The sequence below is a fragment of the Stomoxys calcitrans genome, chromosome 1 (genome assembly GCF_963082655.1).
Source record: "Stomoxys calcitrans chromosome 1, idStoCalc2.1, whole genome shotgun sequence".
Classification (NCBI taxonomy): domain Eukaryota; kingdom Metazoa; phylum Arthropoda; class Insecta; order Diptera; family Muscidae; genus Stomoxys; species Stomoxys calcitrans.
The window spans coordinates 41,503,122-41,521,486 of NC_081552.1; the positions used below are offsets into that span (position 1 = coordinate 41,503,122).

General features: G+C 39.0%; 1 pseudogene; it reads right to left on the bottom strand.

The window, feature by feature from the left end:
- Positions 1–14,421: 14,421 nt before the first annotated feature.
- Positions 14,422–17,991, bottom strand: LOC106094894 (odorant receptor 67d-like; annotated as a pseudogene).
- Between the last annotated feature and the right edge of the window lie 374 nt (positions 17,992–18,365).

Consider the following 18,365-nt stretch of genomic DNA (forward strand, 5'->3'; position numbering starts at 1 on the left):
GCTGTTCACTCAAAAACGAACGTCTTATGAAAAAATGTTTAAATGAAATCGCCACCATTCTTGCAAAATAATTTTTGAAACGTTATAAACAAGAAGGTGCTAACACGATTAGAGAATGAAATAATGAGGATTTAATAATCTAATTGCTTAGCAATTTAGTAGACCTTCAAGAAAGGTGACTTCATCCCGGCCCATTGTGACACCCTAGTAAGAATAAGTAAAATCGTGATGATGAGTTCGGTCGGGCAGAATCTTGGAAACCCACCAGCATGGATTCTGCTAAAATTTATTCTAAATTTAGATTAAAGGCATAATTTTATTCTACATACCAAACTTCTGTCAAACCAGCAAAAATTGAAGCCTCTAGGAACCGAAAAAGGATAATTTAAACTGAATTATATGGGAGACGGGCGGACGATGAGCTCAATCTGTATGGAAAAATTCATTAAAAGGGTGATTTTTTAAGAGCTATAGGAAAATTAAAAATAAATTACATTAAACTGCCTCATAATTTATTGTTTGAAAATGATTTCTTGCAAATGTTGAACGTGACTGCGCCCCATATGGTTCATCCGCTTAGTCCAATTTTGGCATACACTTTCCAACATTTAGACCGGCTTGTTGTATAGACATAAGCATTAACTTAGCCACACAAAAAATATTCTAAAGGCGTTAAATCACGCAATCTCGGCGCCCAAAAGTTGAATATCATATCACGGTAGCTCTCACCATTCACAGCTACGTTACGATTCGCATCATCTTTGAAGAATTTCGGTCCAATGATGCCACCAGCCCATAAACCGCACCAAACAGTGACTTTTTCTGAATGCATTGGTAGCTCTTGCAATGCTTCTAGTGAAGATCACTCCAAAATCAACAATTTACTTATTTACGTACCCGTTGAGCTAAAAATGGGCTTAATATTGGGTTGCCCAAAAAGTAATTGCGGATTTTTTAAAAGAAAGTAAATGCATTTTTAATAAAACTTAGAATGAACTTTAATCAAATATAGTTTTTTTACTCTTTTTTTCTAAAGCAAAAGTAACAGCTGATAACTGACACAAGAAAGAATGCAAGTCACAAGCTGTGAAAAAATTTGTCAACGCCGACTATATGAAAAATCCGCAATTACTTTTTGGGCAACCCATAGCTAAACACAATTTTTCGATAAACAAGTTAAAAGGAGTGAAGTTCGGCCGGGCTGAATTCTGAATAACCACCACCAGCTCGGGTATATATATAAACCACGTTCCGTCATAATCCGGTGAAAAATGCATAATTTATGCCCCATAGCAGCTATATAGAAATATGTTCCGATTTGGAATTCCGAATTCCGTCCGGACATTGAGTGGTCTAAGAAGTACAAGTCATTAATCAATTTGTATAGCAAAATACTGCTCTTTTTGAATGTGGAAAAGCCTAACACATCTCCCTGTACCAAATTTCAAATAAATGCGCCTTTTAGGGGACCACGATTTTAAATCGAGAGATCGGTTTATAAGGCAGCTGTATCCAAAACTGGACCGAGCCAGGCCAAAATGCAGGTAGATGTCAAGGGGCCTAACACAACTCAATGTCCCGAATTTCGGCGAAATCGGACAATAAATGCGTTTTTAAGGGCCCAAAATTTTAAATCGAAAGATCTGTTTATATAGCAGCTACATTCAAATCTGGACGGAGCCAAATTGAAGGAGAATATCGATGGGCCTAACAAAACTCAATGTCATAAATTTCGGCGAAATCGGATTAAAAATGCGCCATTTATGGACCCAAAACCTTAAATCGAGAGATCGGTCTATATGGCAGCTATATCCAAATGAAGACCGATCTGGGCCAAATTGAAGTGGAATGTTGATGGGCCTAACATAACTTCTTGTACTAAATTTCGTTGACTTCGGACAATAAATGCGAATTTTATGCGACCAAAACATTAAATCGAGAGATCGGTCTATATGGCAGCTGTATCCAAATCTGGACTGATCTGGGCCAAATTGAAGAAGGATATCCACTGGCCTAACACAACTCCCTGTCCCAAATTTCGATCACATCGGACAATAAATGCGATTTTGATGGGCCCAAAGTTTTAAATCGAGAGATCGGCAGCTGGATTGAAGTTTCGTGGTTTATAAAATACTGTAACCCTATTTAGCTCTCAACGGCTTCTTGCTAAAAGAGTGAACATTTGTAATTATTTAAGATTGGTGACATTTGAAGAGAAATTACTTGCGGTTAGCAATCTATTCAGCACGTTTAGTTAATTGAAGAGAAAATAATGACTTTTTAAAATCGATATTGAGAACAGCAAAGGATATGTAAATATGAAATAACAATACTCATAAGTTTCCAGTAATTGTAACAAAAGCAGAAAAAACAAGCAAAAAGGCATTAAGTTCGGCCGGGCCGAACTTTGGATACCCACAACCTCGGGTTTATATGTTAACCCCCTTTCGTCACAATGCGGTGAACATTGGATGACTTAAGCACCCGAACTCTGCGCGGACATTGAGTGGTCTAATAAATATAAGTCACAAATTATTGGTCTTTTTGGCAGCTATATCTAAATATAGACCGATCTAAACCATTTTGGGTCCTTTGTTGGAAAGTCTGGAACTACCCACTGTTTCAAAATTTCAGCGAAATCGAGTAATAACAAGCAAAAAGCGTTAAGTTCGGTCGGGCCGAGCTTTGAATACCCACCACCTCGGGTATATATGTAAACCACCTTTCATCAAAATCCGGTGAAAATTGCATACCTTATGTCCCATAGCAGTTATATCGAAATATAGTCCGATTTGGACCTAATACTAATAAGTACAAGTCATTGTTCAAGCAAAATATTGGTCTTTATAGTAGCTATATCTAAAAATAAACCGATCTGAACCATATACAACATGAATGTCGAAAAGCCTAACATGAGTCAATGTGTCAAATTTCAGTTAAATCGGATTATAAATGCGCCTTTTTTGGGGCCAAGACTTTAAATCAAGATATCGGTTTATATGGGAGCTTTATGGAAATCTTGATTGATCTATACCAAATTGCAGAAATATGTGGAGGGGCTTAACTTAACCCTCTGTCCCAAATTTCGGCAAAATCGGAAAATAAATGCGCCTTTTATGGGCCCAAAACTTTAAATCGAAAGATCGGTCTTTATGGCTGCATTGTCCAAATCTGTACCGATCTGAGTGAAATTAAGGAAGGATGTCGAAGGGCCTAACACAACTCACTGTCCCAAATTGCGGCGAATTCGGACAATAAATGCGCCTTTTATGGGCTCAAAACCAAACCGAGAGATCGGTCTATATGGCAGCTATATCCAAATAGGGACCGATCTGTGCCATAATGCAGAAATATGTCAAGGGGCTCAACTTAACTCACTGTTCCAAATTTCGGTGACATCGGACAATAAATGCGCCTTTTATGGAACTAAGACCCTAAATCGGAGGATCGGTTTATATGGCAGCTATATTCAAATCTGGACCGATCTGGGCCAAATTGAAGAAGGATGTCGAAGGGCCTAGCGCAACTCACTGTCCCAAATTTCAGCGAAATCGGATAATAAATGTGGCTTTTATGAGCCTAAGACCCTAAATCGGAGGATCAGTCTATATGGTAGCTATATCCTGACAAAATGAATATACCCCCATCCTTCGGTGGTGGCTATAAAAAAAAACCTGTATGGGCTTCGGACCCTTTATCGGAAGATCGGTCTATATGGCAGCTATATCTAAATACTGTCTGATCTAAACCATTTTTAGGTCATATAGCAGCTATATCCAAATATGATCCCATTTGGCCCGTTCAAAAGCTTAACCAGCATACATCAAAAAGAAGTTTCTGTTCCAAATTTCAGCTCAATATCTCAATTTTTGAAGGCTGTAGAGACTGACGGACAGACACACAATGTTTAGAAGTTAGAATAAAACACTTGATGCAAAGTGTCAGCCAAGTCCAATAATTATTGCGCCCTCTTGAGGCTCAAGAAGTCAAGATCCGAGATCGGTGTTTATGGCAGCTATATCAAGTTATCAACTGATTTGGACCATATTTGACGCGGTTGTTGGTGGTCAAATCAATACACTTTATGCAGAGTTTCAGCCAAATCGTATAATAATTGCGGCCTTTAGCAGTTCAAGCAGTCAAGATTCGAAATCGGTTTACATGGGAGTTATATCAGGTTATGAACCGATTTGGACCATAGTTAACAATGCTGTTTGAAGTCAAAATAAAACACACAATTTTAGCCAAATCGGTTAATAGTTGTTGTTTATATGGCAGCTATACCAAAACAAATACCTGGGCCTGGAGGCCAAATACCTGGGCGTTGTTCATGACGAAAAATTTAACTGCATAATTAACGTTAAGCATAGAGTTAATCAGGGGCTAAATGCGCTCTTCTTATCTCGCAACTCCATATGCAGGGGCTGGGGACCTAGACCAGGTATGATCTTTTGAATGTACACTGCGTTGGTTCGGTCGATCCTCAGCTATGGGTGCCTGGTGTGACATCAAGCTGAGAGGATGAATCTACGCGGTATAACGAAGAAAATGTAAGGTTCTGCGGAGGTGCGGGTGATAAAGGTCGAGGAGGAATGCTCCGAGAGCAGTTTTCGTTTTTTCTGTGGAAAGTCGGTGTTGTGACATTGGCTTCGCGACCTTAGATGGCGACCTAATGGTTGTCTTGCGGAAAGGGATATTTGGGCTATTGGTGTCCCGCCCCACTTTTGGGTTCCTATGTTAACAAAAAGGCGGTCTCTGCGCTGGTTTTCGCTTATTACTCATTATTTCTCTTTGTCTTCAGAAGCATTTGTGTGTCTTTGCCGGAGTTAAAAGGTATTCGAGTGAAGCGGTTTGCAACTACGGTTGCCAGGCTCGTGTCTCACAACCCAATCTAACCTATCATAAACCTTCCCGGAAATTAATAAATTTCTTTAGAGGCTATCTAGCCTCTATGTGGAACACGAATCTGAGATACCTGCGGAAGAATGTGTGGTTGTAAAGTTGTGGATGACTACAGCTTATCTTATCATAGTTATATTAGCCATGGAGAAAATACTGCAGAAGGGGTCACTCGGGTAAACAGAAGTTTCATTGTCACTGATATGCATTCCTTCGAATTTCTTGGGGAAATTGGGTCTGAATCAAGAACTCTTTGGGCCATACAAAATTTGGAACCCTTTAGATCAGCGATCACATTGCAAACTGTTTCTGATCGACTTACTTCTCGTCTTAGGGAAATATACTGTACTAGCATCAGCATGTCCCATATACCTATGGGATGCAGAGACACAAAGGTCATTCTTATTCCAAAAGCAGCAAAACCCTACCACTATCTAAGCTAAAAACTCTAGAAAGGTTGTTAAAAACATATCTTTGGGCATAGGTTCCTGTACACGGAAACCGCTCTTCACGAGCTATTCGCTGTCAAGGAATACACAATGGTGGCATTTCTTGATGTTGAGGGTGGTTTTTGTCTCTCGCGTTCAATAATGTAAAACCCTGCACTCAGACATATTCGTCAAGAAGCCCTACCTAAGTCAGCGAAATGGGCTATCGAAAGTGGTTTATGTTTAAATCACTCTAATTCGGAAGTTGCTTTGCAGATTACACACTGTGTTCCCTGTCACTTTGGGAGAGGAGAATGTTGAAATATTGCTGCAGAGGAAAGTTAATTTAAAATCCAATATTTCGGGAAGGACAAGAAAGTCAAATATTGCCCTATACACTTGAAAGAGAGCCTTTGGCAAAGGTTAGAGGATTAACAAGTAAAAGCGTGCTAAGTTCGGCCGGGCCGAATCTTATATACCCTCCACCATGGATCGCATTTGTCGAGTTCTTTTCCCGGCATCTCTTCTTAGGCAAAACAAGTAAAAACGTGCTAAGTTCGGCCGGGCCCAATCTTATATACCCTCCACCATGGATCGCATTTGTCGAGTTCTTTTCCCGGCATCTCTTCTTAGGCAAAAAAAAGAATATAAGAAAAGATTTGTTCTGCTATTAGAGCAATATAAAGATATGGTCCGGTTTGGACCACAATTAAATTATATGTTGGAGACCTGTGTAAAATGTCAGCCAATTCGAATGAGAATTGCGCCCTTTGTGGGCTCAAGAAGTAAAATAGAGAGATCGATTTATATGGGAGCTGTATCGGGCTATAGACCGATTCAGACCATAAAAAACACGTATGTTGATGGTCATGAGAGAATCCGTCGTACAAAATTTCAGGCAAATCGGATAATAATTGCGACCTCTAGAGGCTCAAGAAGTCAAGATCCCAGATCGGTTTATATGGCAGCTAAATCAGGTTATGAACCGACTTTACGACTGTACTTTATTTGACATAGTTGTTGAAAGTAACAATAAAAAACGTCTTGAGAAATTTCAGCCAAATCGGATAGGAATTGCGCCCTTTAGAAGCTCAAGAAGTCAAGTCGCCAGATCGGTTTATATGTCAGCTATATAAGGTTATAGACCGATTTGAACCATACTTGGCACAGTTGTTTAATGTCATAACAAAACACGTCGTGCAAAATTTCATTCCAATCGGATAAGAATTGCGCACTCTAGAGGCTCAAGAAGTCAAGACCCCAGATCGGTTTATATTGCAGCTATATAAAGTTATGGAGCGATTTGAACCATACTTGGCACAGTTGTTGGATATCATAACAAAACACGTCGTGCTGAATTTCATTCCAATCGGATAAGAATTGCGCACTCTAGAGGCTCAAGAAGTCAAGACCCCAGATCGGTTTATATGGCAGCTATATCAGATTATGAACCGATTTAAACCGTACTTGGCACAATTGTTGGATATCATAGCAAAACACGTCGTGCAAAATTTCATTCCAATCGGATAAGAATTGCGCACTCTAGAGGCTCAAGAAGTCAAGACCCAAGATCGGTTTATATGGCAGCTATATCAGGTTATGGACCGATTTGAACCATACTTGGCACAGTTGTTGGATATCATAACAAAGCACGTCGTGCAAAATTTCATTCCAATCGGAAACGAATTGCGCACTCCAGAGGCTCAAGAAGTCAAGACCCAAGATCGGTTTATATGGCAGCTATATCAAAACATGGACCGATATGGCCCATTTACAATACCAACTGATCTACACTAATAAGAAGTATTTGTGTAAAATTTCAAGCGGCTAGCTTTACTCCTTCGGAAGTTAGCGTGCTTTCGACAGACAGACGGACGGGCGGACGGACAGACGGACGGACATGGCTAGATCGACATAAAATTTCACGACGATCAAGAATATATATACTTTATGGGGTCTCAGACAAATATTTCGAGTAGTTACAATCAGAATGACGAAATTAGTATACTCCCCATCTTATGGTGGAGGGTATAAAAACAAGCAAAAAGGCATTCAAGGCTGGTCTGGAAGGAAACATAGGCTATATAAGTTTTTGATATCGGGAGGGGGCTTGTACCCAAAAATACAATCCAAAAATAAAAGTGGACCGATAGGGACCATATGGGATTCAAATGAAAGGTATTCATGAGTAGCGTACGAATTTCATAATTAAAATTGGGTCCAAATACCTGGGGGGCCGCCCCAGCCCCAAAACCCCTTAAAATGGGTTTATTTGACGATCATGACAATATGGGACTCAAATGAAAGGCATTCGGGAGTATATTACGAATATGGTCAGCAAGTAGGAATTGCCTTTATAATTTAATGATAACAGAAGAGGGCGACACTCTACAGTTACCCCAAAAGTACCACCCAAATTCAAAAGTGGTCTTATAAGACGATATGGGTATCAAATGAAAAGTATGCGGGAATAGATATATATGTATAGGGGGTCACCCCACCCCCACAAAAATGCCCATAGTGGGAACATTTGCCAAACAGGGGGGGGGGGGGGGGGGGGGTTGTGAGGCGCCTCAGACACAAAAAATAATTTTTTGTCTCAGATTTGTATTATACGTTTAAATACATTTTATTTGAAACCCATATTACTCAAAGCGGTTAAAGTGTCCTGTTGGTTGGTGTTTTTGGGGGTGTGGCCCCCACCCTACACTTAGGGTAACATTTTAATGCCAATTTCGTATTCTCCTCTCAAATACCTTCTTATTTGATACCCATATTGCCCAAAGCGGTGAAAGTGTCCTCTTTGGGCTTTTTTGGGGGTGGGGGACCCCTCCGAAACTTAAGAGTGAAATTTGTATACCAAATTCGTACTCTACTCTTAAATACATTTCATTTGATACCCATATTGTCCCACCCCTTGTGGGATGGCGCGTCCCCCCAGATTATTTTACCAACTTTGTGATTTTGGGGTACCATGAGGTGGCATACAAAATGTCGCTTAAACGCATCTCCAAAATCTGGCGTTTTTGAAAGTTAGGGTATGGGGGAGGGTACGGTAACACAACCACACACCCCCATCCCCCCCTTTTGGGTATCGAAAAAATTAGAACCCTATTTTCACCGGGGGCCCAAGCTCTACCATCTGTGAAAATGTCATGAAAATCGGTTCAGCCGTTTTGGAGTCCATACGGAACAGACAAACAAACAAAGCGCAACAATTTAATTTTTATATAATAGAAGATTGCTTAATTTCTCTCTCGTGCTTCATGAATATTTTAGAAATAATGACCCCTTTCAATACAATTGCAGGTGTTAGCCAACTATTTGGTCATGAAAGCTATAATTTGAATAATTAAATTTATAACACCTTGCCCTGCTATTAGCAAAACACATTGATTTATTTTAACCTAAGGTTTCAACGTCTGCATGAAACCCCTTGGATAAAGTATTTGTAAATGATAAATACAAAGGTTGCAATCATTGATGTATTGGCAATTACTTTTGTGCGAACTTCAACAGCTGTTAAACGACAATTTATTTATAGTCTATACCATAGGATGAGGTTATTCAAACATTTCCATATCTTTTGTGATATCACAAAATATATCTATAGATCCAAATTTGAATTGCATGCAAACAGTCATTTATGAGCCGATCGTTTTGATTCGTTTCAAAAAAGATAGAGCTTGTAAATTCATACAAAAACATGCTGAAATGTCTAGTATATCTCTAACAGGCTATGAGTTATTGGACTGACAACAAACTATTTTTTGAAAATTCTATCGAGGTATCATCGGTATATTTGGCATTATAGAACTATATTTGAACCGCTAAATTTTTATATAAATTTTTAGAAACGTTACAAAATTCTCCGAGTATTTGATAAAAAAATTGTGCAAATTGTTCTTTCCTATGAAAAGTTATTCGCTTCAGAATCTAAAATTTTCGAAAAAAATCAAAATTTTGCATAGTTTGCATACAAATTTTTATACCCTCCACCATAAGATGGGGGGTATACTAATTTCGTCATTCTGTTTGTAACAACTCGAAATATTCGTCTGAAAGCCCATAAAGTATATATATTGTTGATCGTCGCGACATTTTATGTCGATCTAGCCATGTCCGTCTGTCTGTCCGTCCGTCTGTCTGTCGAAAGCACGCTAACCATACTTGGCACAGTTGTTGGATATAATAACAAAACACATCGTGCAAAATTTCATTCCAATCGGATAAGAATTGCGCACTCTAGAGGCTCAAGAAGTCAAGACCCCAGATCGGTTTATATGGCAGCTATATCAGGTTAAGGACCGATTTGAACCATACTTGTCACAGTTGTTGGATATCATAACAAAACACGTCGTGCACAATTTCATTCCAATCGGATAAGAATTGTGCACTCTAGAGGCTCAAGAAGTCAAGACCCAAGATCGGTTTATATGGCAGCTATATCAGGTTATGGACCGATTTGAACCATACTTGTCACAGTTGTTGGATATCATAATAAAACACGTCGTGCAAAATTTCATCCCAATCGGATAAGAATTGCGCACTCTAGAGGCTCAAGAAGTCGAGACCCAAGATCGGTTTATATGGCAGCTATATCAAAACATGGACCGATATGGCCCATTTACAATACCAACTGACCTACGCTAATAAGAAGTATTTGTGCAAAATTTCAAGCGGCTGGCTTTACTGCTTCGAAAGTTAGCGTGCTTTCGACAGACAGACGGACGGACGGACGGACAGACGGACGTGGCTAGATCGACATAAAATTTCACGACGATCAAGAATATATATACTTTATGGGGTCTCAGATGAATATTTCGAGTAGTTACAATCAGAATGACGAAATTAGTATACCCCCCATCCTATGGTGGAGGGTATAACAATTAGGGATTTTGTAAGTAGCACGGAATTCCTGACTTAGATTTTCGTTTTCGAGATTACTTTTAAGTATTTAGAGCACACAACAAGCCGATTATTGGCTTAAGTGTATGGTGTATAGATTAAAATCGGCACGCTCTTTCCAACCTAACCTAAGTTTTTATACCCTGTACAACAGTAGTGGTGTAGAAAAATACATTTTTTGTGCCACCTTTTAAAAATTCTCAAACAGGATTCCAAATTAATGTTTTTACACCCTCCACCATAGGATGAGGGTTTTAATAACTTCGCTTTTCCGTTTGTAACACTTCGAAATATTGGTCTAAGACTCCAAAAAGTCATTCCGTTTGTAACAAATCGCAATATGGATATGCGACCCGATAATTTATATGTATTCTGGATCTTATTGACATTTTAAGTCGATCTAGCCATGTCTGTCCGTCCCTCCGTCTGTCGAGATCACGAACGGTGGATTGAATAAAGATATTAGCCTGAAATATTGCACAGAGACTTCTTATAATGTAATACGAGTTGAAAGAAATTATCCACGAGGTGTTTCTTTATGACTTTGAACTACTGCGCCAAGTACGGTTCAAATCAGTAAATAACCTGATATAGCTCCCATATAAAACGATCTCCTGATTTAATTGCTTGAGTGGTTTGAAGTCCAAAATTTTTTCCGCTTCCTCTGAAGTTTTGCACGGAGTGTTTTATTATGACTTCTAACAAGTGTGAAAAGTATGGTCTTAATCGGTCAATAACCTGATATACCCCCCATAAAAATCGGCCACCCGAGTTGATTTTTTGAGCCGTTTTATGACTTCTAACCACGGTTCCAAGTACAGTCTAAATCTGTCAATAACATGACATAGCTCCAATTTTAACCAATCCCCCAATTAGTCTTTTATGGCCCCTAGAAACTGCAATTTGGGCCTGATTTTCAGAAATTTGGTAGGTTTCACATAAATATGTCTTCATCTGAGCTCATTTGAGGAAAGTTTTTGCAGATTCCATGTTGGTGCGTTCCCAAGATTTTACACGGCCGAACATAATGCGTTTTTATTTGTTATACCCTACATGACTACTGCGGCACAGGGTCTTATAACTTAGTGAATTCGTTTGTAGCACCCAGAAGGAATGGAATTGGATCCATTAAAAAGTATACCGATGGACTCAGAATGACGTTCTGATTCAATTAAGCTATGTTCGTATGTCTGTCTGTCTGCCTATCCGTCCGTCCGTCCGGTTGTATGTCTGTCCATGTTTATTTGTGACCAAAGTACAGATCGCAATTTTCCTTCCATCGTCCTTACATTTGACGCAGGCTTCTTTTTGGGCCTAGGAACGAAACCTATTAAAATTGAAAACAAGTAAAAGCACGATAAGTTCGGCCGGGCCGAATCTTCAGAACCCACAACCATGGATCTTGCTAAAAACTTATACCAAATAAATTTAGTTGAAGGTCAAAACTTTATTCTACATACCAAACTTCTGTCAAACCAGTAAAAATTAAGGCTTCTAGAAACCGAACAAGGATGATCGGGTGACCGGTTTATATGGAAAGTTATCAGGTTATAGACTGATTTGGACCTATTTGGCATAGTTGCTGGATGTCGTAACAGCACCACATGCAAAATTTCAACAAAATCTGAAAAAATTGAGGCTTCCATTGGCTCAGGAAGTAAAATCGGGAGATCGGTTTATATGGGAGCTATATCAGGTTATAAACCGTTTCGGACCGTACTTAGCACAGTTGTTGAAAAACATATCGGAACACAACATGCAAAATTTCGGCGAAATCAGAAAAAATTGCGGCGTGTAAGATCTCAAGTAGTCAGATCAGGAGATCAGTATAAATGGGAGCTATATCAGGTTAGAGACTGATTTGATCAGCAAAATTTAAAGCTTCTAGAAACCGAACAAGGATGATTGAGAGACCGGTTTGTATGGGAGCAATATCAGGTTATTGACTGACTATGTCCTCTATTGGCACAGTAGTTGGAAGTCGTAACAGAATACCGCATGCAAAATTTCAGCCAAATCGGACAAAATTTCGCCTTCGTATGGACTTAAAAAGTCAAACTGGGACATCGGTGTATATGGCACCGTACGTAGTAAAGTTATTAAAAGTCATAGCAGAATATTATATGCAAAATTTGAGGCAAATCGGACAAAATATACGGCTTCCAAGGGCTCAGAAATTCAAATCTGGAGATAGGCTTATATTGGAGCTATATCTAAATCTGAACCGACGACGTAGCTTTAAGCGTTCGACGGCTATCGTGATTTCGACATTATGTGGTCTTAGACGAATATTTCGATGTGTTATAAACGGAATGACTAGATTTGTAAACCTCCATTCTATGGTAGTGGGTATAAAAAGGGATTTATTAGTTTATCGGTCCATGTTTTGGCCATATAACTCGATCTTGGATCTTGATTTTTCAAGCCTTTAGACGGCGCAATTCTTATCCGATTTGGCTGAAATTTTATAGACCGATCTGCGGATAAAGGATCTGAAGTCCATGAAAGCTTTACTTAAAATCCGATCGCGCTGACATTTTAAACATTGAGTTGAGTTTGAGGCCACTGTAGCGCAGAGGATAGCATGTCCACCTTTAACGCTGAAAGCCTGGGTTCGAATCCTGGCGAGACCATCAGAAAAAATATTCAGCCGTGGTTTTCCCCTCCTAATGCTGGCAACATTTGTGAGATACTATGCCATGTAAAACTTCTCTCCAAAGAGGTGTCGCACTGCGGCACAGCGTTCGGACTCGGCTATAAAAAGGAGGCCCCTTATCATTGAGCTTAAAACTTAAATTCGACTGCACTCATTAATATGTGAGAAGTTTGCCCCTGTTCCTTAGTGGGATGTTCATGGGTAAAATTTGCATTTGCAGTTAATATAGGCCTTCTGACATTCGACCCAAATATGGTTCAAATCGGACTATATTTAGATATAGCTTTCATACAGACCATTCCCTTCTCCCGGTAAAGGGCCTGTAGCCTATAAAAGCTTTATTTTTTTTATCCAATTTCTCTGAAATTTTAAATATGGAGTTATTTTAAGCCTTCCGATGTCCGACCTATATATGGCTAAAATCGGACTATATAGACTGATCTGCCGATTTATAGACTGATCTGCCGATTTAGGGTCTGAATTTATTACCCAATTTTTCTGAAATTTGAAACAGTGAGTTGCTTTAAGCCTCCCGACATTTGACTCTAATATGGTTCAGATCGAACTATATTTTAATATAACAACCATATAAACCGATCTTCCAATTAAGGGTCTTGATCCCATTAAAAGCGGATTTATGTTGATTTCGATGAAAGTGTTAATATGATTCAAGGTCTTGGCCCCACAAGAGGCGCTTTTATTATCTGATTTCGCTGAAATTTGATATGTGATATGTTGGGCTTTTCGACATCCCAGTTTTATATGATTCAGATCGGTCTATATTTGGATAATTTTGACAAAATTAAACAGCGACTACTATTTATAAGACAACTCAATGACTGTGTAGAATTTGGTCCAAATTGGACCATATTTGGATTTAGTTGCTATGGGTGCATAAATAATGCATTTTTCACCGGTTTAAGACGAAAGGTGGTTTACATACATAAACGAGGTGGTAGGTATCCAAAGTTTGCCTATTTACTTGTTTATGAAATGTGAAATGTTATTTTGACTCCCAACAACTGTGTAAAGTCGAAATCGGTTTATAACCTGATATAGCTCCTATGTAAACCGATTTCGCGAATATTCTTCTTGAGCCTATAGACGGCGCAATTCTTATTCTGGTTGTCTGAAGTTTTGCACAACAGCTTCTCCTATGACCTTCAACATGCGTGCCAAATACGGTCCGAATCGGTCTATAATCTGATATTATTCCCATATAAACCGATCTCAAGATATGACTTTTTGAGCCGATATACGGGGCAATTCTTATCCAATTTGGTTGACATTTTGCACAATAACTTTTACTATGGTCTCCCACATCCAAACCAAGTATGGTCTGAATCGAACTATACTTGCAGCTGATAAGACTCCAATAGCCTAGTAACTCATTTCCTTTGCTTCCCTATAAAGAGATACTGGGCAAAGAACTTGACAAATGCAATCCATGGTGGAGGGTAAATCAGATTCGACCCGGCCGAACTTAGTATGCTTTTATTTGTAAATTTTAGCAAATTTAAATTTCGACGATTTAGCCTGTATATTCAAGTATCCAAAGGTCGGCTTTAGCCCATCCTTATTTATTTTTATTTGAACAAAAGCCATACATTTATGTTCATACAAAAACCACTTAGCTAACATCAACCAATAACAGAAATATCAAGTTATAGACAAATTTTCACTCGACAAACTTAAAAAGCAGCATAGTCATCGAGTAAATCATTTTGGTCACTTGAAGTCCAGTATTCACTGACAGAGGCAACACTGGACCAATAGTCAGTCCTTTAGTATTGTGAGTCATAATCATCATGGTGTGCAACATTTTCCTTTCATGCGCTGCCATCTCATACCAAAGGACATCGTTATAGCAGGCCTCAATGAAACCTTCATTCTGGGATGACAAAAAGAAATACCTTTTGGAGACTTAAAATTGTAGCAAACTATAAAGCATGCACTTACTGCTATATCAATCTTTGTACCCACACCACAGTAGACATACATCATGGTTAAGCAATAGGCCATATAAATGTAGCCAGCAGGCCAAACACCCAATAGAATGCAAAACACTGTGCACACTAGGCCAAAGAAATTGGTGACAATTTTAGTGAAAATAATCCAATAGGTTATTGATCGACTTCTATTTACGAAACTGCAAATGGAAATGGAAAGTTGGGCAGATAAGAAAACTGTAAAAATTTTATAAAATGCATTTATGAACTTTAAAAGAAACTTTACAGTAAAAACGCATTAAGTTCGGCCATACCGAACTTTAATACCCACCACCATGGATATATCCATATTAATATCTGAATATAGTCCGATCTAACTCATATTTGCATGTGCATGTAACAGTTCGAAATTTCAGCGAAATCGAGTAGTAAGCTGAAATTTGGCATAGTGAGTTTTATTAGGCCTCACCGATATCCGAACCAAAAATGGAACGAATATACATACCGATCTGCCAATTTTGATTCTTAAGCCTATATACAGAAGTATTTCTTACCCGATTTCGCTGAAATTTGGAAGAGTGAGTTGAAGTGAAGATTCCCAACATCTGTCTCGAATATCGTACAGATCGGGCTTTATTTAGATATAGCTGCCATAGAGAATAATCATCAGATTTAGGGCCTGAAGACCATAAAAGGCGCATTTATTCACCAATTTTGTTGAAATTTGATACATAGATATAGCTGCCAAATAGAGCGATCCGCCGATTTAGGGTCTTAGGTCCATAAAAGCCACATTTATTATCCGATTTTGCTATAGTTTGGGACAGTTAGTTGCGTTAGGCCCTTCGACGTCCTCCATCAATTTGGCTCAGATCGGTTAAGATTTGGAAATAGCTGCCATATAGACCTATCCTCCGATTTAGGGTCATAGGTGCATAAAAGCTACATTTATTATCCGATTTTGCTGAAATTTGGGATAGTGAGTTTTCTTAGGCTCTTCAACGTCCTCCGTTAATATGACTCAGATCGGTTTAGATTTGGATATAGCTGCCATATAGACCGATCCTCCGATTTAGGGTCATAGGCCCATAAAAGCTACATTTATTATCCGATTTTGCTGAAATTTGGGACAGTGAGTTGCCTTAGGCCCTTTAATATCCTCCGTTAATATGACTCAGATCGGTTTAGATTTGGATATAGCTGCCATATAGACCGATCCTCCGATTTAGGGTCATAGGCCCATAAAAGCTACATTTATTATCCGATTTTGCTGAAATTTGGGACAGTGCGTTGCCTTAGGCCCTCCGACGTCCTCCATCAATTTGGCTCAGATCGGTTAGGATTTGGAAATAGCTGCCATATAGACCGATCCTCCGATTTTGGGTCTTAGGCCATTAAGAGGCGCATTTATTATCCGATGTCGCCGAAATTTGGGATAGTAAGTTAAGTTAAGCCTCTTGACATACCTCTGCATTATCGCACAAATCGGTCCAGATTTGGATATAGCTGCCATATAGACCGATCTCTCGGTTTTAGGTTTTGGGGCCATAAAAAGCGCATTTATTGTCCGATGTTGCCGAAATTTGGGACAAAGAGTTAAGTTAAGCCCCTCCACATATTTCTGCTATGGGACATAAGGTATGAGTTTTGCACCGGATTTTGACGAAAGGTGGTTTACATATATACCCGAGGTGGTGGGTATCCAAAGTTCGGCCCGGCCGAACTTAACGCCTTTTTACTTGTTAAAGACTGTAGCGTGATTACAACTGACGGACAAACACGCGGACATCGTTAAGTCGTCTTAGAATTTTACAACGATCCAAAATATATATACTTTATAATGTCGGAAATGGATATTTCGATGTGTTACAAACGGCGATGTGTCCCATGGTGGATGGTTTAATAAGTAAAAGCGTGCTAAGTTCGGCCGGGCCGAATCTTGCGAACCCACCACCATGGATTCTACAAAATAAATTTAGTTGAGCGGCATAATTTTATTCTACACACCAAACTTCTGTCAAACCAGCAAAAATTAAAGCCGATTTGCATGGGAACTATACCAGGTTATAGACTGATTTGGACCGTATTTGGCAGTCGTTACAGAACACCGTACGCAAAATTATAGCCAAATCGGACAAAAATTGCGTCATGTAAGGACTCAAGAAATCAAATCGGGAGATCGGTTTATATGAGATCTATATCTTGGCACATTTGTTAGAGGTGTTACAAACGGAATGACTAGATACCGCATCCTATGATGATGGATATAAAAATGTTCTGTGGTCTCCCCCTATAACTGCTTCAACTAATTTCCATAAAATTATTACCTCAAATACTGCTGATGAAATTGTATTACATCTCTTATTGCCTCCATCGATTTGCATTTATTATCCGGCTCATCCATTAAAATTTCATTCAGATCACGAAATTTACAACGTAGTATACCCTTAAAGGTCATTATTTGTGAGATTGAAGTTAAAGTTGCCATATCTCCAGCATAGAGGCCAAATGCTCCAACCGTAATAAAACATGACTGCAAAAACATCGTAGTCTAAAAACCATTTTGTGTATCAACGTCCAGTCCAGGTAAAAATATGCCCACTATTAGCACTCGTTGACCGACTATAGAATTGAAGATCAGTGTCACCATAGACATGCCCACTGCCAATATGATGTTGACAAACGCACAAATTTTCATCAGGCGAGTCAACAAATACACACCTCGATTCAAATACAGACGATAACCAGCATCTTTTTCCTCATAGAATTCGTACAGAATATAGGTCTCCTCCAACAGACATAGAACATCATCGGACCGTCTTATAAAACAAACTATATGGCTGAGACCCTGAAATTGAATTTTTGTCACATGTCACAGGAGGAGAAACAACTTTCGTTCACTAACCTGCACCAATGTTCCACCGCCCATGCACAGCGCCTGTATAACCAATGTCCAATCATCTTTAACAGAGATGCTGTCATAAATGCAATAACCACAGGAGAAAAAACTAATGATGATAACAATTGAAACAAGCACCGTTCTGATATTGATGCGATAGTTGGGTTGAAATACATCAGTTCCACAAATATCAGCACAAATACGCGTCACCCGCACAATGGCTCGAAAACGTTGAGAAGGGTTTTTAATCATGGCTATGCAGTATGTTTACAACTCGAACTGGTAGGATTGAATGGATTTAAAGAAATCGAAGCATTATTACATAGAAGTGTAATTTTCTGGGCAAAATAACTCATTGTAATGGCGTTAACAGCTAAAATGTGTTAACTTAATAAAAGAACAAATCTAATGAATGCCTTACAACCCATTTGCATAGAGTTGAAATGCACAGCCATGCTTTAATCTGGAGGCCACCGTAGAGCAGAGGTATACATGTCCGTGTATGGCGCTGAACGCCCGGATTTGAATTCTGGCAAGAACATGTGAAAAAAAAAATTCAGCTGTAGTTTTCCGCTTCTCTCCAAAGAGATGTCTCACTGCTGCACGCCATTCGGACTTGGGTATAA